Here is an 18,540-nt window from a genome sequence, read left to right as displayed (position 1 = left end):
GTTGTGGTGGGATTTGAACTCACGTCTCTAGATCATTAGTCCAGGCTTCTGAATTACTAGCCCAGTGACATTACCACTATGCTACCGTTCCCAGATATAGCTTTTTATACATTTTAAGAGAAATATGGTTGGACATAAGTTTGAGGTAAATAGGTTAGTGATACAAAAACAGCAGTTTGAGCCATGAATGCAAAAATGTGAGTGTGTGCAGAAGCTCGGCCTGCTGTGATTTAGAGATGAGGTAGGGAAAGCATATGACTCATAGGGATAAGGTCAGAAGTGCAGTGCAAGATGTTTGGAGAAAATAAACAGGTTGAGTGTTTTTTTTTTAAATAACATGTTCCATTGGTTTACATTATTTTTTTACAAGGTACAGAATTTCAAAGACTTACCACCCTCTGAGTGAAGCAATTTCTCCTCATCTCAGTCCTAAATGGCTGACCCCTTATTCTGAGACTGTGACCCCAGGTTCTAGACTCCCCAGCCAGGGGAAACATCCTCCCTGCATCAACCCCTGTAAGAATTTTGTATGTTTCAATGAGAACACCTCTCATTCTTCTAAGCTCTAGAGAATGTAGGCCTAGTCTACTCAATCTCTCCTCATACGACAATTCCCCCATCCCAGGAACCAGTCTGGTGAATCTTCGTTGCACTCTCTCTATGGCAATTATATCCTTCCTTAGGTAAGGAGACCAAAACTGTACACAATACTCCAGGTGTGGTCTCACCAGAAGAACCACAAGGCTGCTCCTAGTGTCAGATGTCTTGAGTTATGAGGGAAGATTGAAGAAACTTGTACTTTTCAGCCTTGAAAGGAGATATCCAAGAGGTGATTTTATAGCATTATACAAGATTAATAGTATGAAAAAAAGTAAATCCAGAAAATTATTTTCATGTAAATTGCACGAATAAGAGGACACAGGTTCAAATTAGTAAAAGGCAAATTGAGACTGATACCAGAAAGTCATCTTTACCCAATACACGGAATGCACTTCCAGATATAGCAGAGAAGGCAGAAACCCTGGAATCATTTAAGGACAAATTACATGCTGCAATGGCAATATTAGAGTACTCCTGGATAACTGAACTAAGATGGACCAAATGGTCTTCCTCATCTGAAATTATGTTGTGAATCTATTTTACTAAACAACAGTTGATGAGTTTAATCTTGTGAAACGTTAAGGGTTCTTCTGAATCCCAAACTGCTGTTTTTGAGGAATTTCTTACATGGTTCCTTAGAGAATAGCAAGATTAGTTAGTCTTCATCATTCTATGACATGAGACCAGTCCTATTTTAAATTTATATATACTTATATATCTAAATGTTTTCAAAACATTGGAAGCATATTAAGATTATTTTAGGAAGTATATGGAACGTACCTGTTAAAGTGAAACCAAGATTAGCTGTGTTTTGATAAGTACTTATGTGGAAGGAGAGAAATGCCACCATTTATAGAGTACTGTTACCTGTTTTCCAGTTTCATCTGCTACTAATTTCCATTTTGCCCTTTGGTGAACACCCTGGATTGCAGATAATTTTCTCTCTATACAGAATCTACGCTTGAAATTTGTTCTGCTGAAGTAGAAGTATAACATCCATGTATCCACAGATGTGTGCGCTACAACATTAGACCAATGGTATAAAAGTGTCGTCGTCGCCCCCCCCCCCAATATAAGTGAATTGAAAAATAAACGGTGATGGAACAGGCTTGGATTTTCTTTTCGAAATAGCACAATTGTCTTGTTTCTATTTCAGATTATGTTGGAATTTGGACAGTGCTTCTGAACCGTTTGGAAAAGCAGCGAATAAAGAGCTGCGAATCCTGCACAACAGCAGCATAATCTCAAGTTGCATATAAGTAACTGGAAGCTTTTGGCACTTCTGCCCGTTGGCTGCCCCTGCCACACTGCACTCGCCTTCCTGTGTCCCAACGCGCGCTCATAGCAAAACCAGGGGTGAGCGAGCGAGCGCCAGCCAGCCAGCGGTACGCAGGGGGCGTCAGAGCGCTTACGTCAGCCGGCGGGGATCATTTGCATAGCGAGCGCGAGGGTTTGTGGGAGTGGACACCAGCTGTCAGCTGCGGCTCTGGATGCGGCACCTCAGCGCCCAGGTGAGTGAGTTGATGCCGGTTTCGCTCTTGTTTGTTCGTTCGGTGCACGGGGCTCACGGTGCTGGCTGGATGCGCGCGCGCGTGTCGGGGGGTGCTGGGGCTGAGTTAACGTTTCCATGGTGACAGGATAGTGGGCGGAATAATGCGCTGTTATTAAAGTGGGGGGGGGGCTCCGGCCGCCCTGGTTGAGTTTATTATGCAAGAGGTTAACGGCTGGGACCGCGCCGGTCTCCGGGCTGGGCTATTCCCGGGGGTGGTCTGAGGCTCCACATTGAGTTTCTCCGCCTTCTCTCTCTCCAGCCTCAGCCTCCTGTCCCTGGTACCAGGTACGATGCCGCGGTGTTGGTAACAGGATTTTCAGCCATCCTCTCACCCCCCCACTCCACTCCCAGTGAACTTTGCCCGAGCCCTTCAGCATCCAGTCACCGTGAATTCTGACTGCTAACATTGGCTCAGATTCAGCAATGTTCAGAGGCATATGCCTGTTATCTTAGAGCAAGCAAGATTCCTGTCCGTTGCAATATAATGAAGATAGTACAATTGAATAATGAAAATTCATCAATTTATTTGGTTAGATTTTACCAATTATTAGAATTAGTAATTGCCCGCTATTTATGTACACATTATGTGGGCTTGTAATGCAGATATCGCTTTATGAAGTTGCAAAAGAAATCTCATATTTCATGTTGGAGTGCGTCCCTTTTTGCTGGATCCACTCAGTTTCGGAGAATGTTTTACCAATATTTATGCTACAAACCTGATAATAGTGAACTAACTTAGAATGGGGTCCTGACATCTGTTTTTAGTTGAATGAGTCAAGTTGCATACCAATACTTTTAGGGAACATACATGTGTCAAGAGGTAGAATAAATTATATGATAGCAAAATACTGCGGATGTTGGAAATCCGAAATAACAACAGAAAATGCCGCTGTTAAAGCAGAATATTGCTGCAGGGAGAAGTACCCATCCCTTTTATTTTTCACAATTTTATTGTCTCGTGTATTTCATCAGTTGAACTATTCGTCAATAGAGTCCAAGACATTAAGATTTCATCCAACCACACGTGAAGTGGACATTTTCTAGTAGTATTGCTGTTATCTTCTGGCTTCTCTTGATTGCCATGTAGTTGGTTACGGGTGGGCCAGCAACTGTCTGTTTTATGTAAACCTGTGGTTACCACTACACTTTGCAATGTGTGCAGCACAATCCAGTGAGGACCATGTAAAAAAGACAATTCTAATCCACAAGAGATGTTCCAGAACCCCTGGAATAAACAAAATGTCACTGTCTTATAAGGCCTCACTGGCATTCTTCACTCCTGTGACAGCATCTTAGCTATAGCAAATGGCACTTGTAAGTTATGTGCCTTTCACAGTAGTGAAGGTAGTCCTGTAAGACATCATTAACATATCCTGCAGTTGAGGGGCTGATAACTAATACATTTCTACTGTGCTGTTTAGGATTGGATTGAGTTTAAAATTCTGGTTATTTACAATCTTAAAACAGTGTGAAGAACACTCATAGGGGAGAATAACACCAATTAATGAAATGAAATGTTTGAAAAACATGACTGATCCTGCAATAAGAACTGGAAACTGATCAAGAAAGAAAGGCTTTCATTTATATCGTGCCTTTCACGACCGTGGGACGTCCTAAAGCACTTTACAGCCAATGAAGTACATTTGAAGTGTAGTCACTGTTGTAATGGAGGAATAACAGTCTTGAATTTTGCTGGGTTTGCATTTTACTCAAATAGATGCACAGATACACAACCACAATTTTATCAGCTCCTAGCACAATTGCCAATCTTAATTCCTTGTGGGATGTCATTTGTGACATCAAAATCAGACAGTGTACAATATGTATCTTAAGAAAGTTGCCTGCTCCTACATATTTTGTTTATTTCTAGAGAGGGATTTTGATCCCTGATATAAAAAGGTTTTAAATTTATTTAGAGGCTATATTATTTTGTTAAGAAATTAACCATTTCATCCTTATCTCTAATTTGATTGAGATGTATTTTCCTTATGCCTATCTGTGAAGCGGCAGTGGAGGAGGTTTTATAATGTACTGCTGTAAGTGGATGTCAGTGGCAATATGCATGATGCCTACTTGCATGGGACCAAAACCATGTTTTCTGGGGCTTAGTCCAAGAATCTGGTTTTGGCATCCTTCTCATAACACCGGCTGAAACTTGTCTTCTAAAGAACACAGTGACTTTCTGTGGGAACAAATGACATATTTCTTATCAATATTGTCTTTCTAGTACTGAGATTGGTAGAGGCCAGGACTATCGAGTTCAGGCATACTTTTTAAATTTTAAAGTTTTGAATGTACTTGAGACCTCCAAGAAAGGAATCTTTTATGTAGAACTTGCACACAATCAAGCCAGTAGTTGATGCATTGTCTATCATTAGTGTGGACTAGGTTTCATTTGATTCCTGAAATGGTATAGATGGGAGGTGTTAAAAGAACCCCACAGGGTTTCAAACTCTTATTTATGTATCGGATGCACTGGGCTGGTGACTTGAGGTAGTTTTGCTTCCATCAGATGCAAGACTGTCTTTGTAACTGTATCTGTCTTTTGTTTAATTGAATAGGCAAGGCGCCTTGTACTCAAATACTATAATGCCGTCCTAAAATTTAATGTTCAAGTCTACCATTGTAAAAATAAACCTTTAGAAAAGAAAACAAATAATATAGAAAGCACTCATTCTGTAGCTTATTTTGTGTCATCATAGTTAACATAAGAACATAAGAAGTAGGAGCAGGAGTAGGTCATACGGCCCCTCGGGCCTGCTCCGCCATTCAATAGGATCATGGCTGATCCGAATCTAGACTCACGTCCACTTCCCTGCCCTCTCCCCGTAACCCCTAATTCCCTTGTCTGCTAGGAAACTCTATCTCTGTTTTAAATTTATTTAATGTTGCAGCTTCCACAGCTCTCTGGGGTAGCAAATTCCATAGATTTACTACCCTCTGAGTGAAGAAGTTTCTCCTCATCTCAGTTTTGAAAGGGCAGCCCCTTATTCTCAGATTATCCCCCTAGTTCTAGTCTCACCCATCAGTGGAAACATCCTCACCGCATCCACCCGATCAAGACCCCTCACAATTTTATATGTTTCGATAAGATCGCCTCTCATTCTTCTGAACTCCAATGAGTAGAGGCCCAATCTACTCAACCTTTCCTCATACGTCAACCCCCTCATCTCTGGAATCAACCGAGTGAACCTTCTCTGAACCGCCTCGAGAGCAAGTATATCTTTTCTTAAATATGGAAACCAAAACTGCATGCAGTATTCCAGGTGTGGCCTCACCAATACCCTGTATAACTGCAGCAAGACCTCCCTGTTTTTATACTCCATCCCCCTTGCAATAAAAGCCAAGATTCCATTGGCCTTCCTGATCACCTGCTGCACCTGCATACTAACTTTTTGTGTTTCATGCACCAGGACCCCCAGATCCCTTTGTAATGTAGCACTTTGCAGTTTCTCTCCATTTAGATAATAACTTGCTCTTTGATTTTTTTCTGCCAAAGTGCATAACCTCACACTTTCCAATATTATATTCCATCTGCCAAATCTCTGCCCACTCACTTAGCCTGTCTATGTCCTTTTGCAGGTTTTTTATGTCCTCCTCACTCACTGCTTTCCCTCCCATCTTTGTATCGTCGGCAAACTTGGATACGTTGCACTCGGTCCCTTCCTCCAAATCGTTAATATAGATTGTAAAGAGTTGGGGTCCCAGCATTGACCCCTGCGGAACACCACTAGTTACTGATTGCCATCCTGAGAATGAACCATTTATCCCAACTCTTTGTTTTCTGTTAGATAGCCAATCTTCCACCCATGCCAGTATATGACCCCCAATCCCGTGATTTTTTTATCTTGATCAGTAATCTTTTGTGTGGAACCTTGTCAAATGCCTTTTGGAAGTCCAGATACACTACATCCACTGGTTCCCCTTTATCCACCCTGTATGCTACGTCCTCAAAGAATTTGAGCAAATTTGTCAAACATGACTTCCCCTTCATAAAACCATGCTGACTGTCCTATTAAATTATGTTTATCCAAATGCCCTGTTACTGTTTCCTTAATAATGGACTCCAACATTTTGCCAACCACAGATGTTAGGCTAACTGGTCTATAGTTTCCAGCTTTTTGTCTACTTCCCTTCTTAAATAAGGGTGTTACATTAGCAGTTTTCCAATCTGCCGGGACCTTTCCTGAGTCCAGGGAGTTTTGGAAAATAATCACCAATGCATCCACAATCCCTACCGCCACTTCTCTCAAGACCCTAGGATGTAGGCCATCAGGTCCGGGGGATTTATCCACCTTAAGTCCCATTATTTTACCGAGTATCATCTCCTTAGTGATTTTAATCGTGTTTAGCTCTTTCCCCTCCTTCTCCCCCCCCCCCCCCCCCCATTGCCCCCTGTTTGTCCAGTGTTGGAATATTTTTAGTGTCCTCCACTGTAAAGACTGATACAAAATATTTGTTCAGCGTCTTTGCCATCTACATGTTCCCCACCACTAGTTTCCCAGCCTCATCCTCTAAGGGACCAACGTTCACTTTAGCCACCCTTTTTCTTTTTATATTGCTGTAGAAACTCTTGCTATCTGTTTTTATATTTTTTGCTAGTTTACTTTCATAATCTATCTTCCCTTTCTTAATTAATCTTTTAGTTATTGTTTGCTGGCTTTTAAATGCTTCCCAATCTTCTATCCTCCCACTAGATTTGGCTACTTTATATGCCCTTGTTTTCAGTCGGATACTATCCTTTATTACTTTACTAAGCCACGGATGGCTGTCTTTTCTTTTACTCCCCTTTTTCCTCAGTGGAATATATTTATCTTGAAAGATGTGAAATATCTCCTTGAATGTAGACCACTGCTCTTGTACCGTCTTACACTTTAATCTGTTTTCCCAGTCCACTTTAGTCAATTCTACTCTCATACCTTCATAGTCTCCTTTATTTAAGCTCAGTATGCTGGTTTGAGATCCAACTCTCTCACCCTCAAACTGAATTTGGAATTCAACCATATTATGGTCACTCATTCCAAGGGGATCCTTTACTAGGACATTTTTTATTAATCCTGTCTCATTACACTGGACCAGATCTAAGATTGCCTGCCCCCTGGTTGGTTCAGTTACATACTGCTCAAGGAACCCGTCCCTAATACACTCTATGAACTCTTCCTCAAGGTTGCCATGCCCAATTTGATTAGTCCAGTCAATATGAAAGTTAAAATCCCCCATGATTATAGCTGTTCCCTTATTACAAGCCCCAACTATTTCCTGATTTATACTCCGACCAACAGAGTTGCAACTGTTAGGAGGCCTATAGACTACGCCCACTCATGACTTTTTCCCCTTATTATTCTTTATCTCCACCCAAACTGTTTCACTATCCTGATCCTTTGATCCAATATCATTTCTGACTATTGCAGTGATTCCATCCTTGACTGACATAGTAACCCCACCCCCCTTTCCTTCCTGTCTGTCCTTCCTAATTGTCAAATACCCTTGTATGTTTAGTTCCCAGTCATGATCATCTTGCAGCCATGTTTCCGTAATGGCCACCAGATCATACCCATGTGTAGTTATTTGTACCATCAACTCGTCTATTTTGTTACGAATGCTGCGTGCATTCAGATAAAGAACTTTCAAATATGTTTTCTGACAATTTATTCCTGCTTTTACCCCTTTTACTACTTTACCTTTATCATTATATACATTCTGTCCCTTCCTGACACGCTCTGGTTTTTAATTCCCCCACTGCTACCTTGCTCTATTGCCTTCTCCGCTGTCATTTAAATTTTTCGCTCTCTTAAAACCTCCCCCCCCCACTAATTAGTTTAAAGCCCTCTCTACAGCCCTAGTTACTCGATTCGCCAGGATTCTAGTCCCAGCACTGGCCAAGTGAAGTCTGTCCCAACGGAACAGCTCTCTCCTGTCCCAGTACAGATGCCAGTGTCCCAAGAAGCAAAACCCATTTCTCCCACACCAGTCTTTGAGCCACGCATTTAATTCTCTAATTTTATTTACCCTAGCCAAATTTGCATGTGGCTCAGGTAGTAATCCAGAGATTATTACCGTTGTGGTTCTGCTTTTTAATTTGGCCCCTAGCTGCTCAAACTCCCTCAGCAGAACCTCTTTCCTTGTCCTATCTATGTCGTTGGTACCAACATGGACCACGACAACTGGATCCTCCCCCTCCCACTCCAAGTTTCTCTCCAGCCCAGAGGAGATGTCCTTAACCCTGGCACCAGGCAGGCAACACAGCCTTCGGGACTCTCGCTCTCGGCTACAAAGAACCCTATCTATCCCCTAAACGATACTATCCCCTACCACTACAACATTTCTTTTAACTCCCCCCACTTGAATGGCCCCCTGCTCCACGGTGCTGGGCCAGGTTGCTGCTCATCCCCGCAGTCCCCGTTCCCATCCTCGCAGGGATTAAGAGCCTCAAACCTGTTGGACAAGAGCAAGGGCTGCTGCTCCTCCAACACTACCTCCTGGATCCCCGTACCTGCCTTACTTCTAGTCACACCATCCTGTCCCTGGCCACGGACTACATCTGAATTAATTACTCTAATTGGTGTGACTACCTCCTGAAGCACAAGAGTCCAGGTAACTCTCCCCCTCCCTGATGTGTCTCAGTGTTTGAAGCTCGGACTCCAGCTCATCAACACGGAGCCGGAATTCCTCGAGCAGCCAGCACTTACTGCAAATGTGATCACCGTGAGCATCAATGGTGTCCACCAGCTCCCACATATTGCAGCAGCAACACATCACCTGCTCTCCCATTCTATGTAATTAATTAAATTTATTAATATTATTTTTAAATACCCTCTGCCCCGATTTTAGATGATGAATATCACACCTTAGAAACTATAAACCACAGAGTTTAAGTTTAAAAAGAGAGAAATACTCACCAACCAATCACTTACCTGCTTTCTGGTGACGTCACACTTCGATTATTTTTTACCTCTCTCCTTCCCTTTGAGTTCCGAGTTCGGAGATTAGTACGCCTTACCTCTGGAGCCTTTTATAGCCCCGCTCTGCCGCTCGAGTTTCCCGCCGACGCTGTGAGGCCTTACCTGGTCTCTGGAGCCTTTTATAGCCCCGCTCTGCCGCTCGAGTTTCCCGCCGACGCTGTGAGGCCTTACCCGGTCTCTGGAGCCTTTTATAGCCCCACTCTGCTGCTCGAGTTTCCCGCCGACGCTGTGAGGCCGTACCTGGTCTCTGGAGCCTTTTATAGCCCCGCTCTGCCGCTCGAGTTTCCCGCCGACGCTGTGAGGCCTTACCCGGTCTCTGGAGCCTTTTATAGCCCCACTCTGCTGCTCGAGTTTCCCGCCGACGCTGTGAGGCCGTACCTGGTCTCTGGAGCCTTTTATAGCCCCACTCTGCTGCTCGAGTTTCCCTCCGATGTGTCATCTCGTTTAGTTGCAGCTTAAATGCAGGTTTCCAAATACATTATCGTTTAGTTGATGTAATTGAACTATGTAAATTCTATAAGTAACTGATTTTTTTAAAGATTCTGATTTCCAACAACTGATTAAAGCAGTGATAGTATCTGGCTGCAGCTCATTATTCTTAATATATGGTATTGATTGCTTCAATGCAGTTTTCATAAATTATTTGGAAAATTTCAATTTACTGAAAATGTTAATTAACTTGCCAGAAATAGCCACAATTTACAGGATTGCTTTGTACTTTTTTGGAAGGGGGGTGGGGTGGACGAGAAGGAGCAAAGAGTGATACTGGAAACTGATAGCAGTCACAGAGATTCAAATAAAATGCAAGCCTTAATAATACAGCAATAGAAACCTACTGTTGATACTGTTTAAAAAGAATGACTTGCATTTCTATAGCACGTTTCATGACCACCAGACGTCCCAAAGCACTTTACAGCCAATGAAGTACTTTATTTTTGAAGTGTAGTCACTGTTGTAATGTAGGAAACGTAGCAGCCAAGTGCGCACAGCAAGCTCCCACAAACAGCAATATGATAATGACCAGATAATCTGTTTTAGTGATGTTGATTGAGGGATAAATATTGGCTGGGACACCGGAGATAACTCCCCTGTTCTTCTTGGAAATAGTGCCAAGGGATCTTTTACATCCACCTGAGAGGACAGACAGGGCCTCGGTTTAACGTTTCATCCGAAAGACGGCACCTCTGACAGTGTAGCACTCCCTCAGTAATGCATTGAAGTATCAGCCTAGATTTTTTTTTTGTGCTCAAGTCCCTGGAGTGGAACTTGAACCCACAACCTTTTGACTCGGAGGTGAGGGTGCTAAAAACTGAGCCACGGCTTGTGATAGTTTATCCTCATCAAGTTTTTAGCATTTCTCAGTAATATTAGGCACTTTTATGATGCTCTGTAAGTAACTAGACAGGTGAGGATTTTATTATGAGTATAATTAGGTTTACACTGAAGAAAACCATAAAAGAAAGACTTGCATTTATATAGCACCTTTCACAACCTCAGGATGTCCCAAAGCGCTTTACAGCCAATGAAATACGTTTGAATTATAGTCACTGTTGTAATGTAGGAAATGTGGCAGCCAATTTGGGCATAGCAAGGTCTCATAAATAGTAGCCATGGTGTGGAGATGCCGGAGTTGGACTGGGGTGGACAAATGTAAGAAGTCACACAACACCAGGTTATAGTCCAACAGCTTTATTTGAAATCACAAGCTTTCGGAGCGCTGCTCCTTCGTCGGGTGAAGTGGAGAAATGCATAAAGACACAGCTTATGTAGTCAGAGAATCATGTCAGATGTTTACAGGCAATGTTTCCAACTGCCATTTATCACACCTCGGCAGAGAGATAATCACAGCAATCAAAGGTGTGAATGGTGTCCAAACAGGTCAGTCAGGAAAACATTACATCAAAGAACAATGAGGTGGGGTCACAAGGGGTCAAATATTGCAGATGCTGGGGTCTGTATGAAAAACAAAAAAACAGACAAAAAACATTTTTTTTGCTGGAAATCACAGCAGGTCCGGCCGCATCTGTGTAGAGAGAACAAGCCAATGTCGACTCGAGTCTGGATGACCCTGCGTCAGGTGGGGTTACATGTAGCGTGACATGAACCCAAGATCTCGGTTGAGGCCGTCCTCATGGGTGCGGAACTTGGCTATCAGTTTTTACTCGACGATTTTGCGTTGTCGTGTGTCTCGAAGGCCGCCTTGGAGAATGCTTACTCGAAGATCGGAGGCTGAATGTCCTTGACTGCTGAAGTGTTCCCCGACTGGGAGGGAACACTCCTGCCTGGTGATTGTTGCGCGGTGTCCGTTCATCCGTTGTCGCAGTGTCTGCATGGTCTCACCGATGTACCATGCTCCGGGGCATCCTTTCCTGCAACGTATGAGGTAGACAACGTTGGCCGAGTCACATGAGTATGTACCATGTACCTGGTGGGTGGTGTCCTCACGTGTGATGATGGTGTCTGTGTTGATGATCTGGCATGTCTTGCAGAGGTTGCTGTGGCAGGGTTGTGTGGTGTCGTGGTCGCTGTTCTCCTGAAAGCTGGGTAATTTGCTGTGAACGATGGTCTGTTTGAGGTTAGGCGGCTGTTTGAAAGCGAGTAGTGGAGGCGTGGGGATGGCCTTAGCGAGGTGTTCGTCGTCATCAATGACATGTTGAAGGCTGCGAAGAACATGGCGTAGTTTCTCCGCTCCAGGGACGTACTGGATGACGAAGGGTACTCTGTTGGTTGTGTCCCGTGTTTGTCTTCTGAGGAGGTCTATGCGATTTTTCGCTGTGGCCCATCGGAACTGTCGATCGACGAGTTGAGTGTCATTTCCCGTTCTTACAAGGGCGTCTTTCAGTGTCTGTAGGTGTCCATCGCGTTCCTCCTCGTCTGAGCAGATCCTGTGTATTCGCAGGGCTTGTCCATAGGGGATGGCTTCTTTAACGTGGTTGGGATGGAAGCTGGAGAAGTGAAGCATCGTGAGGTTGTCCGTGGGCTTGCGGTAGAGTGAAGTGCTGAGGTGTCCGTCTTTGATGGAGATTCGTGTGTCCAGGAATGAAACCGATTCTGAGGAGTAGTCCATGGTGAGTTTGATGGTGGGATGGAACTTGTTGATATTATCGTGTAGTCTTTTCAGTGATTCTTCGCCGTGGGTCCATAGGAAGAAAATGTCGTCGATGTATCTGGTGTATAGCGTTGGTTGGAGATCCTGTGTGGCGGCCTTCGAGACACACGACAACGCAAAATCGTCGAGCAAAAACTGATAGCCAAGTTCCGCACCCATGAGGACGGTCTCAACCGAGATCTTGGGTTCATGTCACACTACATGTAACCCCACCTGACGCAGGGTCATCCAGACTCGAGTCGACATTGGCTTGTTCTCTCTACACAGATGCGGCCGGACCTGCTGTGATTTCCAGCAAAAAAAATGTTTTTTGTCTTTTTTTGTTTTTCATACAGACCCCAGCATCTGCAATATTTGACCCCTTGTGACACCACCTCATTGTTCTTTGATGTAATGTTTTCCTGACTGACCTGTTTGGACACCATTCACACCTTTGATTGCTGTGATTATCTCTCTGCCGAGGTGTGATAAATGGCAATTGGAAACATTACCTGTAAACATCTGACATGATTCTCTGACTATATAAGCTGTGTCTTTATGCATTTCTCCACTTCACCCGACGAAGGAGCAGCGCTCCGAAAGCTTGTGATTTCAAATAAAGCTGTTGGACTATAACCTGGTGTTGTGTGACTTCTTACATTCATAAATAGTAATGTGATAATGACCAGATAATGGGCCAGAATTTGCAGTGGGTAATTTTGGCGAACAAACAGCGTTGGCTGTTATTACCCCTTTGAAACTGGTTGCAACTTCAGGATGTAGCACATGCACATCTAAACGTGGAAATCCTGAAGTTGCGGTCAGTCATTCACTGCTCTGACACTGGCTGCGCTGTGCAATATGATAATGACCAGATAATCTGTTTTAGTGATGGTGATTGAGGGATAAATATTGGGCAGAACACCTGGGATATCTCCCCTGCTCTTCTTTGAAATAGTGCCATGGGATCTTTTACATCCACCTGAGAGGGCAGTTAAGGCCTTCGTTTATTGTCTCATCTGAAAGACTGCACCTCCGACAATGCAGCACTTCCTCAGTACTACACTGGAGTGTTAGCCTAGTTTATGCGTTCCAGTCTCTGGTAGGACTTGAACCCATGACCTTTTGACTCCGAGGCTAACACACCATCAAATAAATTAACTGAATTTCTATATTAACACGACTATTTCCCAATAAAATCTTGTCTTACACTATTGATGCTGTAGTTCATAATGGTTCTAATAACACACAGACACACACACACACCCGTTCACATGGACATTAGGAAAATCTGGACATAAGTTTGGATCCTCCTTAAGCAGATTGTCAAAAACCATAGATAAAGAATTTGGAAAAATGTGCCAGGGGCTTGTGTTCATTTTGGATTAATGGGAATTCACCTGCAACTATGCTAGCAGCTATTGGTTTGATAATATTGTATATGCACCTGGGATTTGATAGTGGCAATTGCATGTCCATATCAATTTTTGAGGGCATGAACATTTTAAAAATTATCTCAAGCCACATTGGTACAATGAGAAATAAGCTGATGAGATAGATGGCAATTTTATCTTCTTCCAATGGTGCAATCTTATCAGGTTTCATTGTAGTCTAGAGTATTGTGGACCAATTACTGTACAAAATGGTGTGCACATCACTCCAGGTGCCATAAGGAGGAAAACAATTGCACGTGTCTGGAGAATGTATGTACAGACACTGCTGGCTTATACTGACAGGTCCCCCCTCTGCCTCCAATGGAAATCTTTATATTTCAAGGGTTTTAGTGAAAATCATCAGCTTTCTAGGTGGGCTTAGCAGGTTGTAGGGCTGCCTCATGTACCTACTACTGAAATTGGGGCAGGCATTGGTGGCCGCGCTATAAGATGAATGCAGCATTAGTCTGCTGGTGAGTTTCAGAGTGCAGTATGTGGGGTAAAAAGGATTTTGTGTCAGTTACATTCTGTTTTTAATACCACAATTAACATAATAATGACGAATAGCATGTGTAAAAGTAGGTTGAGGATAGAATTTGATTAGGTGAATAGCCTATCAATTTTCACTGTCCAGGCTTTCATATGAAGGATCACTGCTTGGCAAGGTACTGCAGTACTGCCATCACATGTGGGAGCATTTGCCAGTATGAGTTATCATTTTTGGGAGGTGTAACGGCAGAATGTTGGCACACGCATTTGCAGGAATAATAGTAAATAGGTTGTAATTATGGCACAGTGTTGCAATTTCCAATATTTTATTTCTTGTAACCCCACTGAATGATACTGCAGACCCTCATTGTAACAGCATTTGAGCATCAGGCAGATTGCAGCAGGAAAAGTGTTTTGCTGGAGATCCTGGAAGTGGAGACATTGTAAACTTTGATATTAATATGAATATTGGCCTTTACAGTGTCTACATGTGTGCCTAATTCAACACGTTAATCTAATCAAATTAGGAAAGGCAGATTTGTAAATGTTGATTTTTAATACTGCTCTTTACCATATCTGCATTTCCACGACTCGAACTAACATGTTAAACAGATGTTGTGGCTATGTATTCAATAAATTAAATATTTTGGTTAGAGTACAATCCAGAAATGTCAATGTGTTGTACAAATTTACAAAAACTTCTTGCTGTTCTGTTCAATTCCAGGTTATGTGCTTGCTGTACACAATTTGGTTGCCAAGTTTTCCTACATTACAACAGTGACGACACTGCAAAAGTAATTAATTGGCTGTGGGCCGAACTGAAGTTGTGAAGGCACGATATAAATGTAAGTTCTTGCTCCTTCCTTGTAGGACACACAGAATGCAGCAATATTTAAAACTCGAGAGGTGGCACTTATACACTTGACACACTGACAGGAGAATACAAGATCACTTAGACAGACGACATTGGGAGAATTCCCCACAACAAAAGCAAAATACTGCAGATGCTGGAAATCTGAAATAAAAACAGAAAATGCTGGAAATACTCAGCAGGCCAGGCAGCATCCGTGGGGGGAGAGAAACAAAGTGAATGTTTCCGCTCGATGACCTCGCATCAGAACTGGAAAAAGAGATAGCAGGTTTTAAGCAAGGACAGAGGCAGGGAAAGGGGACATGGGATGAAGGAACAAAAGGGAAGGACTGTGATAAGGTGGAACAATGGCGAGATTAAATGACAAAAGGGATGATGGTGCAAGCCAAAAGGAGATAGTAATAGGACAAGTAAAGAAACAAAAGATGGGTCTGGAAGAGGTGTAAATGGCAAGAGCAGAATCATTACCAGCAGCTGCTGTCTGGAAAAATGGGAGCGGTGGTTATGATCTGAAATGGTTGAACTCCGTGAAGAGTCCGGAAGGTTTTAAAGTGCCTAATCAAAAGATGAGGGTGCTGTTCCTCGAGCTTCCATTGAGCTTCATTAGAGCAGTGCAGAAGGCTGAGGTCAGAGTGGGGGTGGAGTGGAGAATTAAAATGATAGGCAACTAGAAGCTTGGGGTCATGTTCGCAGACTGAACGGAGGGTGTTCCGCAAAGCAATCACCTAATCTGCGTTTGGTCTCCCCAATGTAGAGGAGACCGCATTGTGAGTAGTGAATACAGTATTCTAAATTGAAAGAAGTACAAATAAATCGCTGTTTCACCTGGAAGGAGTATTTGGGGCTCTGGACGGTGGGAAGAGAGAAGGTAAATGAGCAGGTGTTGCATCCCCTGCACATGTACGGGAAGTGCCGTGGGAAGGGAAGGGGTTGTTGGGGGTGATTGAAGAGTGGACCAGGTTATTGTGGAGGGAACAGTCCCTTCGGAATGCTGAAAGTGGAGCGGAGGAGAAGATGTGTTTGGTTGTGGGATCACGCTGGAGGTGGCGGAAATGGCGGAGGATGATCCGTTGAATGTGGAGGCTGGTGGGGTGGAAGGTGAGGACAAGGGGAACCCTATCGTGGTTCTGGGAGGGAGGGGACGGGGTTGAAAGCAGAAGTGCATGAAATGGGACGGACCCGGTCGAGGGTTCTGTCAACTACGGTGGAGGGGAATCCTCGGTTGAGGTAAAAGGAAGATATATCGGAAGCACTGGTATGGAAGGTGGCATCGTCTGAACAGATGCAACGGAGACGGAGAAACTGGGAGAATGGAATAGAGTCTTTACAGGAAGCGGGGTGGGAGGAAGTGTAGTCAAGGTAGCTGTGGGAGTCGGTGGGCTTATAGTAGATATTAGTCAACAGCCAGAATTGGAGATAGAGAAGTTGAGGAAGGGAAGAGTCAGAGATGAGCCATGTGAAGGCCAGGGAAGGTTGGGAATTGGAAGCAAAGTTGATGACCTTTTCCTGCTCTTCTTTGAAAAGTGCTGTGGGATCTTTTATGTTCATCAGAGAGGGCAGACAGGTCCTACATTTAATGTCTCATTGGAAAGAAGCACCTACGACCGTGCAGCACTCCCTTAGCACTGCACTAAAGTGTCAGGCGAAATGAGATGTTCAGGTCTCTGGAGTGGGGCTTGAACCCCTACTTCTGACTCGGAGGTGAGAATGTCAGCATTGAGCCATGGTTGACACCAGTTATTGCTCCTAAAAGCAAGTGGGAAAGAACTGTTCACCACTGTGTACACATTTTGGATCTATTAGAACAATGGATAAATTAATTCCTGTTAAAAGAAATTTCTGTAACCAAGATTTTGACCATTTTTGGGGGAATATCTCACTTCCTATTTCTTTGTAGTAATTCTTAAACTGGAATCAGAAAACTGATCATTTTTAATAAATATTTTCTCCATTAACATTAAAATAACTAGCTTGGTGGGTCAGCATTTTGATATTTCATGCTCTGTGAGATCATGCAACCTCTGTGCACAGTTTAACTGCCTTGTGTTTCACTGTTTGCACATTGACTTATATTCAGTCTTGCAGTGTCTATGCCACCATCAAGTGGTATATATGCAAGTAAATAAAATTACAGTAGCATGAAAGGGAGGATGTTCTACAATGTACTGAACAAAGGTGGTTCATTACAGTGAAATAAAATCCTCTTTTAGTTTATAGAACTTAAGTTTACTGACGGTAGATAATTATCTTTCATTCAGTGTACCCCTAGCTGCTAATGCTGGTAGACAGCAACACTATAAACTAGAGAGCCAGAAATCCATACAGGTCGTGGTGACTCGAATGTGGCTAGTACTATTCATGTTGGCTGATATTACCTTGTGGTTCAACTGGGATCAGCTATGCTTTCAAATTGAATATCTTTTTTAAGTGTAATATTAAAAGAATATTTCATAGAGAAACCAGAAGGACTATAGTGAACATCCATTATTCACTTTCCCCGTTATCTACCACAATTTCCACGGGCAAAGCCTTGTGTGAGATGTTGCCTTATTGTAAAGCCCACAAAACCAATCTCCTCCTGTCTGACGTGCCAATGACACATAACATAACCCCTGAAAGTTACATTCAAAAAGCAAAACACTGCAGATGTTGGAAATCTGAAAGAAAATGCTGAAATACTCGGGAGGTCGGGCAGTATCTGTGGAGAGAGGAAGGTAGGATTAATGACCCTTTGTCAGAACTGGAAGATGTTACAGATGAACAGCTTCTAAGGAGGAATACTGCCATGGACAAGGGGGCGGGGAGAAAAATAAAAGTCTATAAAGTGATTCGGTGGAGGACAGGAGATGAATAAATGACAGAAATGATAATGGTGTAAGACAAAAGGAGGTGATAATGAGAGAAATTAGTGAAATAAAAGATATATACAAGACCCAGAGAATGTCTGAATGGCTCCGGGAGGGAGGGGGAAACATGGAAAATCTGCCAAAGTGGAGAAGGCTCCAGTGGCCTAGGAGTGTGTGGAAGGAAAAGGCAGCTAGACACCAGTGGTGCAGACCACCCCGCCGGCTGAGCACTAATAGGGATCCTCATCCCGAGCACCAATCCACAACTTCCCCCATTCCCAGAAACACTGGTACACTAATGCTAAATTACCAGCACCTGCTGTCTGAGGGGAAAATGGGAGCTATGATTAAGGTAAATGAAGTTGGTAAAGTCAATATTAAAGCCAGACTAAACTTAATCCTCCCCACTTGCTGTCCATGTACATATATTTTCCAGTAGATGGAACCATGGCTATTTTCCCCCATCCTTGTCCTGGAGCACTGAAGCCAATTGTGTGCGTGTGGCTGTGTGCGGGGGCGCGGGCTGTGTGCGGGGGCTGTGTGCGGGGGCGCGGGCTGTGTGCGGGGGCGCGGGCTGTGTGCGGGCGGGCGCGGGCTGTGTGCGGGCGGGCGCGGGCTGTGTGCGGGCGGGCGCGTGTGCGGGGCTGTGTATCACAACAAATGGTGCATTTTATTAACCCCCCCCCTCCGGCTCATTCT

General features: G+C 43.6%; 1 protein-coding gene across 4 annotated transcripts in view; it reads left to right on the top strand.

Moving 5' to 3' along the window:
- Positions 1-1,948: 1,948 nt before the first annotated feature.
- Positions 1,949-18,540, top strand: part of mrtfba (myocardin related transcription factor Ba) — a 320,882-nt gene continuing 304,290 nt past the window's right edge. For 2 of the 4 annotated variants that reach the window (XM_086000754.1, XM_086000755.1), the window contains exons 1-2: positions 1,949-2,111; positions 14,849-14,969. The gene's annotated coding sequence lies outside the window, so the exon portion shown is untranslated. The remainder of the gene's footprint in view (positions 2,112-14,848; positions 14,970-18,540) is intronic. The other 2 variants (XM_086000756.1, XM_086000757.1) reach the window with 2 other exon arrangements.

The sequence above is a fragment of the Somniosus microcephalus genome, chromosome 11 (assembly GCF_052327205.1).
Source record: "Somniosus microcephalus isolate GS21.2 chromosome 11, FLI_Smic_1.0, whole genome shotgun sequence".
Taxonomy (NCBI): Eukaryota; Metazoa; Chordata; class Chondrichthyes; order Squaliformes; family Somniosidae; genus Somniosus; species Somniosus microcephalus.
Note: the sequence above shows the minus strand (reverse complement) of the source record. Positions and strands in the feature narration are given on the sequence as shown.